Genomic DNA, 21,795 nt, shown 5'->3' with positions numbered 1-21,795 from the left:
CTATCCGACACAAAGTAGAAGTTGCTTCCAGAGCCAAGAGAACTTGTACTTCACTTTGGTGCTCATCATCAACGAAACATCGGAAAGGAATCAAGGCGCGCGGTCTGAAGGCGGCATACCGCAACACGCGAGGGCCGATCTTTGTACAGGGGTCACGTCTCGAGATGAGCCTCGGATCGCTTCAGAGATTTAAGGCGGCTGGTTGATTTCTACGTAATCGAACGGGATCAAAAGTATCGCAAAGGCTAAGGAGTCAGAACTGCCGAAAGGGTTAATATGCTAAGGATGATCGCGTGACCGTATCTTCACCTCAGAATTGCCTGGACGGACCGTATGTGGGACGATTCGGAACAAATAGCTCTGTTCGGACAAGATATGGCGGCTCTCGGAGTGCTAAAGCCATTCGCTCTATAGAATGTTACGTGTACGTAAATTACTAAGTTGACCTACGTAACTCAATACAGATTATAAAGATAAAAGCAACCGAACTGCGATTGAATTTATAGGCTTATGATGTCTAAATCCCCACTTTTGTTAAGAAGTTATTTCGCGAGAGAACCCTGATATGTTTTAGAGCGCTTTTCATTGCATTTTCTGGGTACGTTATTTGGTTAATTATTAGCTTCTGTCAGTGTTACCTTAATAATATTTCTCCCCAGATTGAAACTATGGATATTTATTATGAATCGGCGTACGCTAATTTATTTAGCTCAAGACGAAATAAAGCTGGCAACTTGAGATCAATCGTTTTCAAATGCCTAGTATCTATCGTGATCGTCTAAATCGGCCCGAGTTGTATGTATGAAGAGTTATAGATGAAATTCTATCGGCGTCTGAAAACAAACACGGTGAAATTGAGTTTGTTCCTACGGGAAAAATTGGCCAAAAAAGGTTTTTCCAGGATTGTTTCAACATTTGAGGGAAACATGATGCGAGAGGCAGATGGCAAGGTTAGCTCAGCTAACGGATCCGGCTCCCCTAGTAACGCTGTTTCGGGGAGGCAGCAAGCAAAGGATATCGAAAACTGTGCCAGCTGCCAAGTACGGCCGTATAACCCAAAAGAAGCGAATTACAATTGAGAGTTCAAGCGGGACGAACTACCTCAATTGAATCCTGTCATTATAGATATGGGAGGTGTTTGAACTTTATGACAACAAACATTTCGGTAACTTTAAGCATTTACGTCAAAATGGAGCAACCGATGAACCAGCTCGAACTTCTTGAGAACTGTCGGGTGCGTGGGAGTATGGCAGCGTATAAGGTATTTCAGTTGGAGGAACGTGTCGGCTTTCGTTGAGACAATGTCAACAAAAAGGTATCTGTTTTTCCGCCGATTTAATAACATCTTAAAGCTTAATACCGTATAAGTTCAAGAAAATTAACTTGTGGTAACATTGTCCCGTCGCACACCTTATCTCGTTCATAACAGCCGTTCGAAACTAAATAGCACCAACAAAGAAATATTTATCTGAAACCAAACACCTTACTTCTCACCTTACTTTTAGCAAGGTTCAAGTTAGCTAGTGGAATGAAGGCAAGTAATGGCCTACTTTTAAGAGAGTTGGCAAAGTTGAGAAAATAGAGCCATTTAACGTAACGTTATTACTCCGTGTATTCCTTTAGCGCCATAGGACTGAGAAACCTGTCTGTAAATAGCCCACACTCCTTGGCCATGGGTCTGTTATTTTTATGATACTTACATAGAACTGGTAGTTGTCATTATCATATTGTCGGGGAAGATTGTGTCTCAATGGTCGTTTTGGACAAATAATAAGTTCTGCTTCCGTCGTCGTCGTCGTCGTCGTCTCTGACTGATACAAATCAAAAAGCAGAAAGGACTGTGTTTACATTCATACTCCCGGAATTCCGCAGCGAGCCCCGTCGTAACCTTCCCACTTGAGCTTCGTTCAACTCCACGAAGCAAACTTGTCGTTTGTGTACTAGACGTTAAGCTAAATGTCCCAACGTGCAACGAAAAGTTTGTCGACAAGCGATTATTCAGCACATACTTCCAACCTCCCAAGGGTATGGTGAAAATATCCGGACGGCCACCTGCATGACAGGTTTAATTATTTTACATTTGAAGTACTGCTTATTTGGGACACCATACAGTATGTATGGAAAGTATGATTGGCTTTTTTATTTAATATTCAACGAAGTTCAATTGACTTAAACAGCCAAGTGGCTCTATCGGCATTTTAAGTTAAGCCGGAAAGCTCAGATTGCGGGAATCATAATTCTATCAATAAATTTTACATCAACTAAATAAATGGTCATGTGAAAGAGCCAACTTGGTCACTGTTTTAACCAGAAAATGTTTTTTTTTTTTTGACAGATCTGGACAATCTAATTAGTTGACATTCACATTTCCTGCTCTATTAAACCGAGAGAAGAACCCGTCTCGCACAAGTATCTCCCTTGTCCGAAACGGACCCATAATGTTTTGCGCTTTATTAGACTGAAGTGGAAAATCTGTATAATCACTATTAAAAATTTTGATACAGAAAATAAGTGACTAAACCATTTTCGTGTAGCTAGCGAACGAAACACACTATCATGCCTGTTTTAGGCACGTGCGGAACGAACCTTCCTGTTTCCCTCGAGTAGCGATGCTTGTCAATAGCTTAGAGCTGATTAGAAAATGCCTATCGAGTTTGAGCGTAATTTCTGTTCAGCAACCGGCTGACGCTTTTTTTGCTAGCTCGACTTGATGCGCCTAGGCCGTGAATCATTATAAAGTTGAGACCCTGAGTACTTCTCATCTGCGTAGAGCAACACGTTTTAAAACAAATTTAGACATTTTACATGTTGGCATTATGACACTATCTGATATGAATCATGAAATTGCCGAAACGCTGTCAAAACTAGAAGGGAATCGCATATAACAGCGATATTTCTCTTAAAGCACGGATCATGGAACAATTAAGGTTTGTATTGATAATCTAGCGTATATGTTAATTCACGCGAATGTAAATAAGATAAATATGGCACTTATTCTGAGATAATACAAAGCACCATTTCGTAGATAATCATTCCAAGTGTAAGGTACACTATGAAACTCCACAATAGGACATGAACTATAGGATCGAAAAGGGCCCAGCAGGCCACCACTAAACGGACGCAACGTTTAGTACCTGGAGTATGGAGTCCTGAGGTGCACTTTCAAGGGCGAATTTGGTTTTTGTCATTACCTAGTACCTGTTACGAAAGTAGCCAGACACTGTTCGAATTTCTTTAGCGTATCTGCTGTGATCTGCACTTGAGACGGATTACGATCGTGTACCTTAACTTATATACTAAAGTGATGAGTTTTAACCATGTACACTAAACTGATTAACCAGTTCGCGCTGCGATCAGGAAACACAGAGGGATTGCTTGTGACTGACGCAGAGCATAACTTGTATGTTTCGAACCCCGTTGTGAGGAACGCAATGCTGAGTACGCGTACGACGCTACGAGGCGCTGAGGACATATTAAGAACGAGGGAAATAAATTATACTTTCAATAAAACGTGCGTACAGTAAACTTATCCGTAGTTTTACCTATTATATATGAGATGCTAATTTCCGGCAAAAAATTGAAAATCTTCCAAACAAGAAATGGACAAACAAATGTGATGATTAAGTGCTAAGTGCATAGCAATAAATAGTCATCGCTGCTATGTATAACGAACCACCCTTCGTTTATTGCTAAAGATAGGTATCTACATAGCAGGGGACTTCAGTTCACTTTAATTGCATATTTATTGCAGACATGCCGAGGCCAGCTTGCTACAGACTACAAATCTCTTTTAGGCGGCAGCACAAGCCGTCGGTTAGCACCGAGCACCGAATAATTCGGTGGAGTATTCCAGCATTTAAAGGAATTTCGTATGAACAATCGCAAGAAAGTGGGCTGGTCTGACAGGTTCAAGCTAACCCGGGACGTCTGCCGCACCTACATGTCACGATTAACTATTGTGCGGTTTTGCTCACGGACCCTCTTGCTCTCACTCGACCCATAGTGACAAACCAATTTTAAATCACGACGTAAATAAAAATCTTTTACATGAGTTTACATGTTGTTCAAAGACATTTCCTACTCTAAGTAACATCTGTTTTATTCAAATTGTTTGATTTGTTCTGACAAGACGATTTTGTCTGTCGGCTACGAATCCGGTACAATTTGGTGGACATCAGGAGAGTGTCGCTTAATATAATTTCAGATAATGTTCTAATTAGGCAATGGTTTAGTCAACTCAATAAGAGTAGCTCCTGGACGTCTACCCGTGTTTAGGTTCGTCATATAGAAATGAACGAAATAATTTTAATAGAAAGTAATAGTCAGTCCAGAATGGCCGACTTTTTTTATTGTATTCCTGCCACACATAGTAACCAAAATCTATATTGTTTCGTAAGGCTCCGCTAACCAGTTCTGGCTATTGTTGCTTTTTGTATTCTATGTAAATGGAGGAAGACAACTGCACTATATCGTTACTTACGATTCTACTCACAATGCAACAGGGCTTTTTCTTATGTGGTTCCTTTTGTGCAAAGTCTTCTATTCTTCCTCTAATTCGAAATGCTCCTCTTGTCCTTTTGCTAATGTCTCTATATAGCCTGAAGAAGACAAACATGGAGGGAGGGGTGAACTTCCCTTCATCGTATTAAGGTACCGCAAATAAAATTGAGCCATTTTGCTATGTACACTATTACCTTGACGTAATCATCCCACGACAACATGGTTGTCGGTGTCGCCATTCCATTCGCCCGCTATAAACATTACTAAAAACGGGTGATGTCAATTTCGCTGCCAGTGCCTGGATAGGCCCTCATTTCATCTTCGATTGGCCGGTCGTTTCGGAACGGGAAGGCGGAGACGTTACCGACGCTTGCTTCGAAACAGTAGTTCTCGGGCCTTTCTTTTTATGTGGGTCTGTGTCTTTGAAAACTTGAGCGGCGTGTTCGGGTCGCTGTGTCTCCACCGAATGACAGATGCTAAGTAGAAACTATTCTAATTATGCTCCGATTCTTTGTTCAGTTTTTCACAAAGCGTCCTTTTTATCCGGTTTTGTTGCTTTGTCTATTAGGGCATGGACGAAAGGGAGGGGTTTGGCGAGGAACTCTAGTTTGGGCTGTTTCGAGTTCGTAGCGTAAGGTGAAATGGGCCGCCGAACGCCAAGCGATGTAACTCGAGTCACTGCTTTTATATTTCGCATCCGGTTTCGCCAAATAGAATTCGCTTAGAGGCAGCTATGAAGGACAGACGACGACGGAGACAAATAATGCTAATACGCTACGCCACCCTCTGATGTTTTCTGTCTTTTTGTGCCGCTGCAGATGGTTGCACCGGAAACGAGTTTGAAGAGTGTTTTTTTACTGTGATATTTTTTGTCAGACACAACAGCACACTTTAGGAGCAATGTATCGATATATCGAGAGACCGAGCATAATTATGTTCTATTTTGTTGTCACGATGTAGTACTGTGTTGTCGTCATTGATCTTTCGAGAGTCAAATAGCTCGGTTACCCAAAGTCACTGGTTCAAGTCCCACAGAGAAACTATTGTTAAACAGTTAAGGTAGCTTTTTCTAGATAAGTTAGATGTCCTGCAACACTAGCGAAAACGTTGCTTCTGTAATAGCAGTCGGCAGGCACTAAACTATAGGTTTTTAGTGCTGAGCCAGCCCTCGGTCAGGAGAAGCCCACAGCTGCTGGCTTTAAAGTTCTTCAAACGTTATTACGAAAGCCGTGAGATGCGCGCAGTCGATCTCGTAACCACGCTACCATTTTTTCCGGCATTATGGGAATTTAGTATCGTTCGTAAAATAGATTTCCTTCCAAAACTAAACCTTTTAAGAATCTGGTGTCTCGGGTCTTGAGCATCGTCTTTGCTATATAGGTAGGTACTTGCGTTGAGAGGATCTCCCAAGAAAACCATCCAGATTTGAACATGCGACCTATAGCAAACTATCTTACGGTATCAGCCCCCTTATTGCCGCCCTAGCGTACCAAAGTAACTAGAGACAGGGGCACTTCGCGGCAGCAGGAGCGTCGCTTCAGGTTTGGGTACATTCGCTTGCTTTTCTAATGGTGCCGCCTGACAGCGGCAGCGGCAATGAAGATATCATGGCAGTTGTCATATGCGGACTAGCAGCACTGGCATCGATCCTGAAAGGGCGAACATTACCGCGGATGACGCGATAAAGGCTGTTGGACGTCTTGTGTGGATGACAACTTACCGCAAGGATGAGCTGTCAATATGACCAGAGAAATAGAAAGAGGCTATGTATTCAGCGCTTAGCCGACACACACACGTGTAACTTCTTCAGATCGTCCACTACATTGTAACGGCAACGAAACTCACGCAAGCATAAGACAGCGTTTCGAACAAGGATTGAGCACAAAGCGCATGAGCTAGAAGTCTAAAGCCCAGATTGTTCTTTTCCCATGTGTTTGTAGACAAGCGTGGGCTACCAGACTACCGAACGATAAATGCAGCAACGATTTCGGTTTGCCATGATAGAAACCCACAGTTTGGAGCAACGTTTGTTAGTAAAAACCTACGATCGAAACGAGTCTATTCCGGTGACGTTCTACAAGTGTTGCGTAGAGCACGCAAGACACTTCTCGTCGACGAAGGCAACGCTGAAGCGGTTAATCAAAAAGCTCGAAGAGACTCGCGTCATCCGCAGACAAATGAGGCCGAGAGTACCAAGAACTAAATGAATAAGTCACATTGCTGCAATACGGAAGCGATCCAACGATTTAACAGCGACATTGTACTCAACGCCATTCATAGAGAGCTACGGTGACGTGAAGGTATTGGTGTTGGGTTGTTATTCCTTAAAAATGCCGATAGAATGGCAGCGTCAATCAATGGCGAGCTCTATCGTGACATATTGCAAACCTTTTTATGAGCCAAAATGAAAGTATTATTATATGCAAACATCTGCAAAACTCTGGATGTATCAACTTTCTACACCACTCGGGAAGCAATCGACCTGCTTAGGACCATGTTTTCAGCCCGGGTAATATCGATGAGTGTCAGGTGGTTGATCTGGTCTTATCATTTGACTTCTCTTGATTTTTTTTTTGTTAGGCTATATGAATAGTCTGTACAACATCAATTTATGATCCGAAACATTGTGTTCGTCGAAAGGCTGATCAAATCGTACTCAACTATGGGACAGGACTATCAACAGGACCATGAGTCAAGGTTACGAGAAATAAAATTGGTTAAACGAATCCTCTCTGAAAGGACACGAGGCTGACATTGTCTTTTGTACGCATAACTTATCAAATCCACGACGTGAACGTTAAATAATATGCATAAAATCAATGTGACGCTTGGATGTTGGCAACAGGTTACCGCGCTGGAACCGTCAAGCCATCTGGAAAAAAGAATAGGTTTTGACCTAGTTTGTCATCTTCGCGTTCCTAGGAACTTTCCAACCGCTAACATTTTGATTCTATTTATTAGCTTATCTCTATCACCGTTTCAATGTTACATGACTTCCTTAAATAATACTAGTCCACAAAATAGTACAGCTAAGTTTCATTGGTTGATACTTTCAGAGTATCGTGCTCAAAAAAAACAAACGTGTCGTACAAACATAAATTTCCATATAGCTCCATAATATCTATAAAATATGCCTATGGGTTTTTCAACCATTTATCTAGATCGGAGCGGGTTTTAGCCTGTTTGATCCATTCGGAACTGAGGAGATATATTCAATTTTCTCTCACGAACTTTATCTAGTTGATATGTTGTTTTGTTTATTTCTTGTAATAGCATAAATTGGTTGTTGGCTTCCTCCGCTGTAGACTGTTATTCGCATGAGCCTTTGAAGTGTATCACAGGCAAAAATTACTCTGTTAAAGGCCATGTATTGACCAGATGGGTTCTACTTTTCAATGGAAATTACAAAGTGAGTTTCCTTTCCGTATTGGTTTTCTGTTGCATTCGGCTAATATCATCGTAGCAGTGGCCTAGCTCCAACCACGAAGCTACGTATACAGATCCATCTTCGAAGGTAGCATTCCCCTGCTTCTTAATCGTTTCTATCACCTCAGCTCTCCTAATCTCTGATTTATTCCCGCCACTTAAGTGCAGGCATGACATTCCGTACGCAGTTGCTAGAGCAGCTTAGGCAGTCAAACAAATGCAAAAGGCGATCGATGTCCATCAAATCGACTAGGTCCGCAACCACAAACTCTTCGACCACGTCCAATATGGAAGAAAAGTTTCTCGAGACCGTATGCGAGCCACAGAGCTAAGTTGACGACGGGAAGCAAAAACGCTCTGTAAATACTTCTCCGGCTTATTCCATATTCAGTTGGATTTAGTACTTAACAAATCACAGGCTACTCTTAACTATATATATATATATATATATTCGTACTTTAGTATATGAATAATTCATGTCTTTGGCTACATAAATGTGAAATAAATGGGTGTAAAAAACCCGCTCCAACGGCAAACCGAGATTAGTTTTTTCATTTTGATGTCAGCGGTGGGATGGCTGGTGATACAGTCGACATCGCAAGAGAGCTATTCGGTTAGTTGGCTTTTGGAGTTTAATGGGAGGAAACCCAATCGATGGGCAGAGGAATAGTTGGCGAACAGTTAGCGAAAGAGCGGGAATGGCCATCGAACCAGGTCGTGAGGGTGGGTTTGCGTGTTGTCTGTGTCATCAGGGTTCTCCAAGCGTGGAGAACTGTTCGGCGCCTGATGGCATGATATTTTCCGGACGGACAAATTTAGACTAATAGTGCTTACGCAGCTGCGATCTCACGAGAGGGGGAATAGCCGCGATTGCTACATGTATTACCACGGCAACAAGATGTCCAGGACCACGGGAGGTCTGGTTGTCTGGGCCGGAGCGGAGTCGTGCGAGGCCTGGTAGGACCTGAATACATGAAATTTTGCTATGTCCGTAAGGATCACTAAAAACATACGCAGCACAATTAAATCGAATGCACTAGACGAAAAGTATACTGGTTACCGGATGGGGACGTTCGCAATAGTTAAATATATAGGTAAATATATCATTCTGTTGTGGTTTTTATATAGGATATTTGGGGATCAGGTCACTACAAGAGACAGGCCCCCGGAGCGTTAAAGCCAGAGGCTACCATGTAAGTGTGCCGTACAGGGAACAAGCATAAGCCGCTATTTACCGTAATAAGTCATTATATCAGAACCTTAAGGATTCCACAGAGGGAAGGCATCAGTTACATACTATGACCACAAATGGGAAGTTAAGGGCGCCAAGACTGCCGAATGGCGCACAACCGCTAGGGAGGTGTCCAACCGGGAGACGTTGCATGATGCCCGCGAGACTATTTAGGAACCGAATCGCAAAGGGCGCAGTTGTACGGGGGACACTCGTATACTGCGTAGACGTCACATGACTAGCAGCGGAATGTAAACAATAAACAGCTGCTGGTACAAACGTGACTAAGGCACTAAGGCCCTGACCGCTAGTTATATATATAATATATCTATACATATATATAGTCGTATGATTTTGACGAAGCATACGTTTTTGGTAGAACCTTTCGTAGAACCTCATGGATCCCTATAAAGAAATTTTAGTGAAGTTTGCCTGTAGGGATACCTGACAGATCGAGTAGGATAATGACACTCACCCCAAACTGCGCAATACAATTTAATATAAGGTTAGGGTAGAGCTTCCGTAGAATCATCCCCTGGTAACTATAATATGATCTCGTCGTTAGTCCTTCAGCCTAAAAGGGCTTCGGGATGTGGAACTGAAATAATCAATTTTTCATTCATGCAGCCTTCACATTAATATTATTGTAACAGGGTACACATGTCAGTATCCCCTGCAACTTTCCTACATTGGCTAGAGAAATCCAAGTCGACCGTGTCTGGGACTACTCGCTTGCTGTTTTTCCAGTGAATCCACACGCAATTCTCTCGAATGACTTTTTAAGGAAACCGGCTCAGGCGCCGATCAGTCAAACTTCATGATCTCCAGGGTCAAGTTTACATTGAAAATCATTTCCACTACAACTAATGCCAGCTTGTTCCCTATCAAAAATATATCATTAGTTACTATTTTTTTAATGTTTAGGACAGTAACTTGTTGCCGTTATAATAATCAACCCCTCTTCATCAATAATCAGCCCCAACATAAACCTTCACGGTTGAACATCCCCCACAGAAAAACAGTTTATATGTGTTTGAATAATCACTCTCTAATCAGTCATTGCTGATCGGGGGTTAGTGTAGTCATTATCCATAATACTATCGATAGTGAAACTTTTGCATCAATTACGGAAAACAACGGATGGGATCCCCGAGTAGGATGCTTGCTGGACAAAAGTCCAATAACTTTTCCGGCGACAAGGTCCACAGGTCACAATGTTTCCTGGCATTTACATACATATATCTCTACGCAGCGATACAGAAGAAGTTACTGTTTCCTCAATTTTATCTTGAAAATAATTGTACAACTGCCGGCAATCATCTGTCCGTTAACCCACCAGCCTCTAACCTCATCGCAGTAGTCCACTGATTAATGACAACTATAACCTGGGTCAGGCGTCAGCTGTTGAAATACGTTTGCGATTGTGAGTTACTTTTTAAGATATGCAACCTGTAAGGGTAAACCAGGGACGTTTTAGCAGTATCACTATTTACTGTATTGTATTTAAATAGGATCTTCGCGTTCTATTGTATCGCAGGCGTTATGAATTGTCAGGAATATAGATGTTTTAACTGTGACGTTATAGCACAAGCTGACCCAGTTGACACATTTTGGCTTTTAGAGCGATTTACAGTTTTGCAGAAGTACTGTTTCAAGTTAAAGTTCATCTTAACTAGCTAAGTTATATGCCACATTTATCGAACGCAAATGATAAAACGAAGAAATTTTTCTGACTAAACATATAATTAAAATTGATGTACTGGACTATGCAATTTGAGTTTTCAAGTCCACTGTGTAATGTAAAACGATCAATGTTAACAGTCACTGTTTGCGTCTATAATATAATTCAAGGCTATAAACCTTGAAGGTGCTGTTTAGAACTAAAGCTTACATACGATATATAAAAATAATTCAGGCCCACAGCTTGGATAAACACATTATTCTGTGACGAAATACAGCAGCCAAAAACAGCAAGGCACTACTAAATCTCATCCTCAAAATTGGCTTACAATTAAGACCCGTCGTTTTCCAGCGGCAAGCAGTTCGTTACACCGGCATAGTTTTTGCGCGAGTGGGAAAAAATTGTTACGTTTTTATCGCTGAAAGCGACAGAACACTTGGAAAAAAAAACCAAATTAAAATACGCCATAAATAAACAACGTCCAGCAGATAAGAAATCAAATGTGAATACAAAATTATCTGTCGAAGAAAAAAGCAGGTTCCAATTTTTACACGCCTCTTACCCTCAACTTGGTTAGTACAAGATTAACGTCGCTTGCCTAAAATTGGCCTGCACAGTTAGTCGTGGGAGCAATTTGGTGGGAGCTGTCAAATTTAAAAAGACGAGTATCATTATGAAATGGTTTTGCCTTATCATAGCCACGTCATTGTTAACTCAATTCTCAATCTGTAAACTCAAGAAAAATCTGACGGCAGAGTTTTAAATGCAGGCACTGCGCTTGTGGAAAAGACTCGAAATCTGATGTATCGTAAAACATGATGTAATTTGTCACTCCTTGCCGAAAAAACACGGGTCAGATGTACGGTAATTATGAAAACGTTTATTTCGCGCTTAATCAATGAAAGAACTACATCCATTAGATGTTTCAAATCACATGATTATACTGGAGGTGATAGCCGAAAACGTTGAGAAGATGTCTGACGACGTCCTTTTTCGGTCGGCGTTGCAGCGTTACCAGCGTTACCACACCTGCTTGTAGTGACCTGTCAAAAGGTCACTTGCTTAGATAAATGTTAGCTGGAAAAAGAGTGTTTCATTACTCCCGGAAGCCTAGTTTAATAAACTGTACAATTGTCACTGTGATCGTCCCAAAGACTAAAGTCGGATTTTCTTTTTTTAAAATTTTAAAAAATGATTTTCCCATTGCTATTACTGATTGTAATAGGGATTGAACTTTTTACAAATGAGCAACATACATACTTATTCAGGACCCACCGGTTCAAAGGTTATTTTTAGCTTTATCGGAACCCTTTAGACAAGACGAAACGGTTGCTAAGGCCACTCACAGTAAATTTCGTAAGTTACAGACACGGATGAAGGATGGCTACAGAGACACCTCTTGTCATCTGCTAGTGATTGTCTTCCGTATGCACTTAGTACAAAATTAAGACCTGAAATGATTGGCCCGCGTGCATCGCGCATGCTAATTCGTACGTACGTTTATCTGTGAGATAGTTGCATGAATTGGAGTATTTTCCTATTTTTTCATTCCGTTATTTTCTGCTAGTGTAGCTGTTAAATTAAGAATGACAGGAAACAGGAGTTGAGCAGTCGATTATAATAAACTTAGCATCGAGTGGAATCGCCACTTTTTGAACGCCTAGATAAACTCTATATCAGTCGTGAACTCCCGTGAAACGACATTAATTTCGCATCGCTCGCGTTAAATAAATGAGGCATAACGTAATATTTATAATGCTTATTCTGTAAAAAAATTGTGCTCAGATATGTGAGGTCGGCTCTTCTCGGTCAGTCAGGTCAAGACCAGAGAACACAGTATATTTTCATAAAATATACTGAATCAGATTATTGACCCGGTGTCTGTAAGCAAGCCAACCTGAGCTCCGGTCAGAGATACGTAGGGTCCTTTCCATTGTTTCAGGCTCCATTATGCAGTATCTTTTTTTTGGACTGGAGGACTGCCAATTGATGTAGATCACATAGAAAAAGTGAAGAGGGAAAAAAGACTGCAATTGAAGAACTGGAGGCAGGAACGGAAAAAGCAAATCGCCGTGGGCTATGCTGAATATTGAGCGCCTCCACTGTGAAAAAAATAAACTGCGACTGGGTCAAACATAGACCGCTCTCCTACATGAAACATTGACTCATTCATAACAGCGCCAACAAACAAAGACCTTCAGTGCGAAGGGTGCTAGATGTACTATAATACGAAACTACTACTGCTCTTGTATTTCAGCCGACGTTGCCGATCGTCCGACCGTCCAACACAGTCGATCGCCGAACACTACAGCTGACAGGTAAACTGCTATATTTAACTACTTCTTCAAAGTAAACGCTACGTTTAAGACAATAAAGACAATTTTGAGATCAGCGAATTACGTGCTAACACGTTCGAACGCTGGTAATTGCAGTAGTTTTAATAATAGGCTCAGTAGAAAAAGGCATAAAAGAAGCCTTGTATGAAAAGCACCGAACGAATGTATGCCCATTAAAAATATATTAGGATTAAATCCATGCTCGACAATAGATCACAAGGAAATCATTGCGGATGTATAGGGGGAGCTATGACACCCGGCGAATGGAAGTGACGGTATTTGTGTTTTTAAATTTGTATCGTTTTCCGAGTATAGTCGTAACGAAGGTTGTCGGGGGAAGTTTGTTCCCCTGGGAGAGCACAACATTCGTAACTATTAATGCGTATTCTCTTTTTGCTAGGAGAAATGTAATTCAGTTATCTTATAAACAAAAAAAAACAGATAAAATAGAATGAAAACCAATAGCGAAAAGAGAGTCTAAAGACATATTTACTGCCAATCAGTGGACTAAACCACGTAGCATTTGTTCCCTTAACAAACAAGCCAATCAAGTTGTCGAATAATTTTCTACAATCCTCTTTGTACAGTCGCCTGCCTGTCTCCTTGCAAGGTATTCCTATCAGCTCACGTGTAACAATAACGAGCCTTCAAAGGTCACACCAATCAGCTCAGAAGGCACGATGCTGTCGCGCCTTAGAGGTAGTACGCGAGCTAGACCTTCGTTTGAAAAATCAACCACTCTACGGTAGATTTAAAATGTTAGACCCACAGGTATAGGTTTTGAAGAGCGCTGCCACCCATCGTCATGCAAGATTTACAAATCCGATCAGGACAAGAGCGTCGTAATTGAGAAGCATTGCGCACAGAAGTCAGTAATAAAAAAAAACGATAGAAGTGGCCAAGGAGGTGTTCAATGCATTTCATTTACCTCGTTATGGCACCTACTTAACAAAAAAACAACCACAGACATCGAAATGTTCTGCATTCGAATGGGGTACTTCCGTAAACAAAAGTACGAGCAGTGCAGAATGCAATAACAATAATTATCTCAATGTTCACATAAATGTTTGTGCAACACAAGAATACTACGGTATGCAGTGCTAGTTTTATCTTTCTGGCGGTGAACAGACTGAGTCGTCGCCCGTGGGATCGCCCAGCCTTTGCTCTCTCGACCACGGTTCGCTGGAGCTTGCCACATAAGCAGCGACCGCGCTGAATAGCTTTTTAAGGCGCTGATTTATGGTCACCTATTCCTGTAAATGGCTCCTGTATCGTTTCGTTCTGAACTGTGTTGTAAGTTCTATAGGTTTGGCGCTCTTACTTTGCCGCCTATCGTCCTGCCTGCTAAAGCCTGTTAGCCTTGTAAAGCCCTTAACGTCCGCAACGCGACACGAAAAGAACAGGACATGGTCTGCGGCTCCTTTTTGTGCCTGCTTGCTCTTCATGGAGTCACGTTGCCAATGAAATAAGCCACTGAAACATTGTTTTCGATAAAGGAAATGAGGTTTCCTCTCGTGCGTGCTGCGCTACGGGACGAATACGCGTTTCGCTGGTGGTTAAAGATGAGGATAGGGTTTAGCTTAAGGGACCAATTACATCTGCAGTGTTACGATGCTGTAGTATCCAACAACGATGGCAATGGCGATGACGACTTATTTGAGCTGTAGCAGGACTAAGGACGGAATAAAAAGGTTTAAAGAGGAAATGCTGTGTTTGATGTCATGAACAGATCAATTGCTTCTAATAGATGAATGACGCCGCCATCCCATGAACGAATAAGTGCCATGAAGCACAATCTGACCCAGGTCTAAATAAGTGTTTTCTGTAGTTAGTTTTCGGGCAACTGAAAAAACAACAAGCTCTATCGGATGCGGGAGTATAACACATATATAATTCGTTAATATTTTTTATCGCTACGTTCACTCACAAATCCAGTTGTTACGAACATGATCCGGCTGCAGGACAAGGCATGATATCGGGCTTCTCACACATTCTTATAATACCATGCAGTGGTAGTCTAGATGATTTATGGAATAGCACGACTGTATATTGCCTAATTTCGACGTAACTTACATTTGGCGTCCGTAGCAAATAATGCACACAACGCCTATTACCCCTACGGCTGTGAAGCTTCTCATAGAAAAAAAACGTGCGACTCCTATTATATTAGGTGTTTAGCGGGGCTTCGAACCAGAGAAGGCAACAGTATTGTGGGAACTAGAAAAGTGTCTGACTTTGGAATGACGGAAAAGGGCAGTAATCGGCAACGTGATCCACAGATGACACAACTCTATAGACATGCGTTAACTTATAATACTTAGCTATTTTTTCGGAACTGCTCCCCTAATGTCGCAATACCAACATCTGACGTACGCACGTCGTGTCATGTCTAATATCTTTAAAACAACGCATAAAAATTAAACTGAAAGCGAAATTCATGATCTTTTTATAGTATATGTACATTTACCAAGCGTGAAATGACAGCTGAGCAAAGTTAACCTAAAACCAGGTGCATACAATGAGTGTTTAAACGTTTAGAGAAGAAAGCAACTTGAAAATAACTTTTTTTTGTTGTAACAAGGGACAGTATGCTTTCTAACACGCAATGGTAAAAGGTCCAAACGAAACGGGACCGTAATCGTTAATCGAACTTCAGGGATAAGTGTTTCTTGACAGATGTGTTGTCAAAGCTCATAATCTCAGCTAGGGAACGGCCGAAAGCGGCATTAACAGACAGTACGCTATTACGTTTCAAAAAAGATACCAACGACGTCGAACGTTACCCATAAAAATTTTCGACATCGATCCACTATGCTAGCGGCCCAATATTGAAAGGAGGAAACCCACCGCAGCTGGTACAAATTAAACAAGCTCATCTCAGTGCGCAGTTACGGCATGGGCACTGTTCTCAGCCAGATCACAGTAAAATGGATTGCTACAGCCCTTTTTGCTGTCGTTGTAAAGGTTTTGGTTACACCGAAAACAGCTGTGTCGCCCTATGCGTGAAATGTAAGGCAGATGACCATTGGAATTGTTGCAATATTTATAGCGATGCATCTGCTATGGGATCTTTTAACACAACGGTGACAAAGAGCACGTTAGTGGCCTCGACCAGCGACACAAGTAAGCGTGCTATTCAGGTAATCGAAGTATGCATCAGTGGACACTGGACAGCGATAGCACGCAACAGCTGAACGGCGTCTTTTGTCATGACACATCTGTGCGTGCAAACATGACTCAACAAGAAGGCAATACCGATTATTCAGCAACAGGCGGATAGAATACAGACAAGATCAGCTACGAGAAGCAAGGTGAGGATGACGTACTAGGCCGATGGTAAATAAAAACGGGGCCGAGACTCAGATGGAGAGCGGACTGCACCCGCAAAACTTAAGAGCTCAGATAGAAAAGGTGTATTGTTGATACCCTGGAGAATCCCTTAGGTTTCACTGAAAACCAATGTCAGGAAGGTATAATCATGGCTGAGGGAATTATCATTGCTAAACATGAATGCAGGCTTTATCTGAGCACGTAACAAGCTTATTAAACCAAGCGAATTAGCTACACTACCTACCTATATCTGTTTATTAAAAACAAAAAACAGCAGGAGATTCACAAGTGGAATTTAACTTGGTTCACAAACGTCAAACAATGCACACTGCTTAGGTATTGATTCAGCTATAGGATATTTCTATTTGTCGAAAGTAATCGGTCTCGATTCATGATTAAAACATCAAGTTGATTAAGGTTTGCATTAGCAGGGGCTAAGGCCTTTAGTCGATCACACGATTCAGAGGAGCGAGCTGTCGACCTAACTGTAACTTGATGGATTTCAGCTGGCGCAAAAGCTTTTTTACTTTCTGGTATAGTAGTCCGTCTGTTGATCTATTGTCTAGTTGACGTGCTCCGATTAATATTATCTTTTTTCTAGAATCCGTCCGGCCTTGTCGCTGATATTCATACCAAGTTAGGTACATGTGTCGATCCTGTGGGATAATCCAATGCGCAGGCAGCTTTGGCCTTATACGCATTGCAATTGAGACCTCCGATATGTCGACCATTATCCAATTTAGTTGGTCACTGCGAGCGAGTCCGACAAACTTTGGCATTGAACAGTTTTTAAACTACGAACTTTCGCAAGGAACGTCGCTGGCCTTCTAGAATTTAATTAGCAAAAACCATTTGAATTTATCTCAGGGGAAATAAGTGCAGACAAAAAAAATTAGTCTCGAAGCTCAATGTTCAATAGTCATGTTTTTGTTCCTCGAAAGCCACAGCATTGCGGAAATTCGTTGAAAATTAATTAAGACGTTAAACAAGGTAGCCTTAAGCGAAAGCCCAGTAATTGAATGGCGCAAACGTTTCAGAAACAAAGATTGCTGCGGTGAAGACTGGCGACGAGGTGACCAGATGTCGGGACGTGAAGGACAGGAACGCATTCCTGTAAACTAGGAGGCTTTTCACAAAAACGGAGCTTAAAGTCTTAAGGTTCTCTCGGCCAAAATTGGCATTTTACTTGCAACGTATTACACAATTATAACTCAAATACTGAAAATAGGAAAGAAAGAATCCTCGGTGGATTGATTCCAAGCCAGTTGATGCATGTGATGCACGTGCAATTCTCGGAGCCGTAATCAACGAAAGTCATAGACAAGCATGGTTCAAACTCTACCATCAGCTGTAGAGGAACCTATCGAGAGACTCGCGTTGTCCTGCAGAGAAGTTGAATGTGTCCAGTATGGTCAAACGTAAGGTGATGGCAGTGCTTACATTGGACATCAGGAACTTCTGCTATCATTAGATAATCGCAGAAAATAAAATAATGAATGCAATCCGCTATCTCAAGTTTTATCACAAAACACTCATGTACAGTTGACGCGAAGATTTAAGACGAGCACCCTAATTACTTGACGGTAATACCAGACCTCATCGCCATGCATCAGTTACTTCCTGAATAGAGTAAAGGAATATTCTACGTTAATTTTTACCCGCCTATCCTTTTGATCTAGGTTTGTGTGCTTACATATTACAGAACTTTCCATTCCCTAAAAGGGCAATTTGTAGAGAGGCCATAGGTAAATTACGTGTCGGAACGCTAGTGGTAGATATATAGCTGTCCAAAAGCTGCCACAGCACTGGGACAAGCGTGTAAAAAAAAAAGAGGGCCTCTAGCATATTAAAAGTCATAGTTCTAGTCCAGCTAGCTTAAAGCTTACTCAGTCTTTCGGCCCGCCGAATTTGTTTGTAGCAGCGTAATAGATGTCGGTCAAATCTTCGGCGGTCGGAACTAGTTATCAGGACTGCTGCAAAAGTAGAACTTTTAATGAACACGATTATAAAGGATTTAATATGACCACACCAGAGGTAGCTGGTCAGCGGGATATCGATTATTATCGAACTATATACGTAAGCTTTTTTCATTGAAATTATTTACTCCACTCGTACTAGGCCGGATGGGCATTAATTAGCACCAGTAGTAAAGGCACTGTAAATGTTGCCATCTATGCAGGTTAATTGGGAACAGGCCAACGTCCTGCAGTGAACTAACGCAGAGAGCCATCCTCGCCTACCTTTCATGCACACCTTCGAATTTCGTATAAATAGTTCCCAAATTAGCCATAGCTTTTAAGAATTTATGTGAGAAAGTGCGAATCTGTTCTATGTATTCTAACGCACAGACGTAAATGTTCTTAAACATGTTCTGCAAAAACGTCTAGAATCGAACATATGACTTAGGCAAAATCTCAGCTTCCCTATCGCCTTAGCAATGTCTATCCTGGTTCAAAAGAGACGGCCGTAATAACATCCAGCAACCTGCTATAATTATCAACTGCGATTTCAAACAGTCTTTCTGAATTCAAAACTAAAGCTAAAATAGAAGTAATGAAAGTGTTTAAGAAATAATCAACATTAATTAAGGACACTTATTTTATTTCTTATAAAGATTTAAATTGTGTTCTATGAATAATTTAATATATTTACAAGATAATGAGTTAGGCTATGTATCCTAAATGCAATGTAGGCACGAGCATCCTCTATCGAATGCTCTCTTATTCGATAGTACGTCAATCGTCGCATGCGTATTAGGAGAAACCTGTTGGTAAAATAGGCACGCAACACATCCTCGGAAATCTTAATTTTGCTGAGGAGATGCGTCACGCCGCATGGGATCGACTTGGGTCGATTTTTATATCTGGAACCCTTCTTAAGAAGTACATTTATTAGCGCATTAGGAAGCCTTAGTGGCTTTGCCATTTTTGTTTTCACCGAACCTACGCCAGAGAAGACTATTTTAAGACATATAGAAAAGCAGAAAACATAAAGCTACAGAATTGCTTTGAAGCAATTTCTTGCGTCTATGGTCTGTGTTGGCATCTCATCTCTCTGTGTCACGACTTTGAAACCCGCGCTGTGACACAAATGCTTTGTCAAAAATAATTAGACTTATTTTAAAGGTAAACGCGTCTACCTGGTCGCGTACGTAAATTTAAGTCAATAACTTAAATAAACGTAATATCCAAGAACGTTTGCCTGATGTCCCGCAATTTTTAGTAGTCAAGTAGTTGCTTGTCGCTATCAGAATTGCAGTTTGATTATCAGCTTCTAGGTTCAAGGTGTGTGGCACGTTTGTGTACAACTGGGAGACAATAGATTTTATTTCGCTGAGCTTCTGCGGTCATGACAATAACACCAAGGGCTAAGGGGCTCACTAGCACGTCCGTAGAAGGCCACTTGAGGTCCAATGTATAACAGGATCGATAGCAGCAGGAGCATACCAGGACTACATGCTTTTCGTATGCAACAAATGAAACAGTAGAGAACGATCGAATACCATTGTCCAGCTACACGACCATTGCTACAGATAAGAAAAGAAATAGAAAAAAGAGACGCCGGATGTGACATTTAGTACTGATACGTTACGTACCCTTTTTTTAGAGACTGCCTTTGTTCGCTCGATCTTGTCGCCTTATACTCGCTACTACTGCTCGAATATTTTCCTAACACCTTCGGACACGTTATGGTCTGCATTAAACTCGAATCGTCTTAGTTCTCGGGGCTAATGACTACTCTAAGAGGATCCTCAAATTGGATGGTCCTTTGGTAGTTCTCGTCTCTCGGTCGCCGCAGCCGTCGCTAGAGCTCAACAATTTCTTTATTCTGCGAGTATCATTCACGCGAACTGCCGCTCCGATTTAATCAACCATCATCTTGATACTACGCTACTACGGAAGTAAAGCTGGACCAGTTCTGGTTCCCTTGGAGATTTGCAGATGAAATCAAGCCGAAGGACGAAAATAAGTCTTTCCTTCTGCAAGTTTTTACACCATGAAAGATCATGGGTTTGGGTTGTGTGCTTCCCAAATATGTCGCAATAATATCAGTTCGTTGTCGCATGTAGTGTACTACTTGTGTCGAGCTTAAGCATATCAGAGAGTGGAAGCAAAAAAACTTAAGCTGTAAAAAGAGCCCTCTCGTTTATTATGTGGGACTTTAGTGGAAAGGGCAGCCGAATCTCATTTTGCCAGCATTCTGGGGGGCTAGTTGCAGATACCACCCACATTATTCCTCTTCCGTGCGTTATACCCTGGTATCAGGACGACGATAAAGGCTTGCAAAGCAGAGAAGAAATATGCGTACCCACAAATGCATTTTCATTCATATGAGTACGCACACAGAAAAGCTGAGTCGGCGCTCGATGTCCGTTACCAATCCCAAAGTGCTCCCCGGGGCACGCGATTTCGTTCCTGGTGCCTTTACAATATCTGAAACAGTTTCATGGGAAACTGAAAGACAGCAACGTAAGACTCTTTAAGGGGGGCGAGCATATGAGAAACCAAACGGCGAAAAAGCTGTGTTATATGTAATTTACGCATGTAAGGTCATATGTGAGACAGCGTAAAAAAACAGAGCAAAGAAACTGTGCGATATAAGGGTTTGTTGGAACCATGTTTGCATGCAAGAACTCATGCTGACCTTGTTGTAACGAAGCAAAAACCTTTATGCTTGATGCTGCTACAATTGGAGCTCACGAGGTGACTGAAGGTGAGACATGTACATGCTACGCACTTTCAGCTATCTACTAAATACACATGTGTACACATGTATTTTAAGTTAAGAATATGGAGATGGGCATGGCGTGAGCGAAGGACAAAAGGCAAAAGAAAAACTCACGTTAGGACATTTTAAGTAAGATACTCGTCTAAATTGATTTACACAAAAATATCGCGTGGGAAGTATTCATTAACCCCCCGTTTTTATTTTTCAAAAAAACACTAGAGCGGTTATTGGAAATATACGGCACTAGATCAAAAAATTAACGTTCTGATATTTACCTTGCTTTGCCAGTATCTTACGAGGAATTCCACTATATTCCGTCCGGTTATCGATATCGCTAGCTAAGTAGAAACTGATGACTGAATGGTTTCTATCTATTGGCTATACACAAGTAATAGTTTCGAGTCTAGCTAACTGCTATAACCAAATGCTATAACTAGCGTTTAAATGGATTTAATTGACTTATGTACGTCCGATGGGGGCGAATCCACAAACATCTATAACTTTCACAAGCTTGCTGTCGTGAGAGCATTTATTTACAAACAGACTACCACCGCTGTTACTAT

This window comes from Varroa jacobsoni, unplaced genomic scaffold (genome assembly GCF_002532875.2).
Source record: "Varroa jacobsoni isolate VJ856 unplaced genomic scaffold, vjacob_1.0 scaffold_1007, whole genome shotgun sequence".
NCBI lineage: Eukaryota > Metazoa > Arthropoda > Arachnida > Mesostigmata > Varroidae > Varroa > Varroa jacobsoni.
This window is presented reverse-complemented; position numbering follows the sequence as displayed.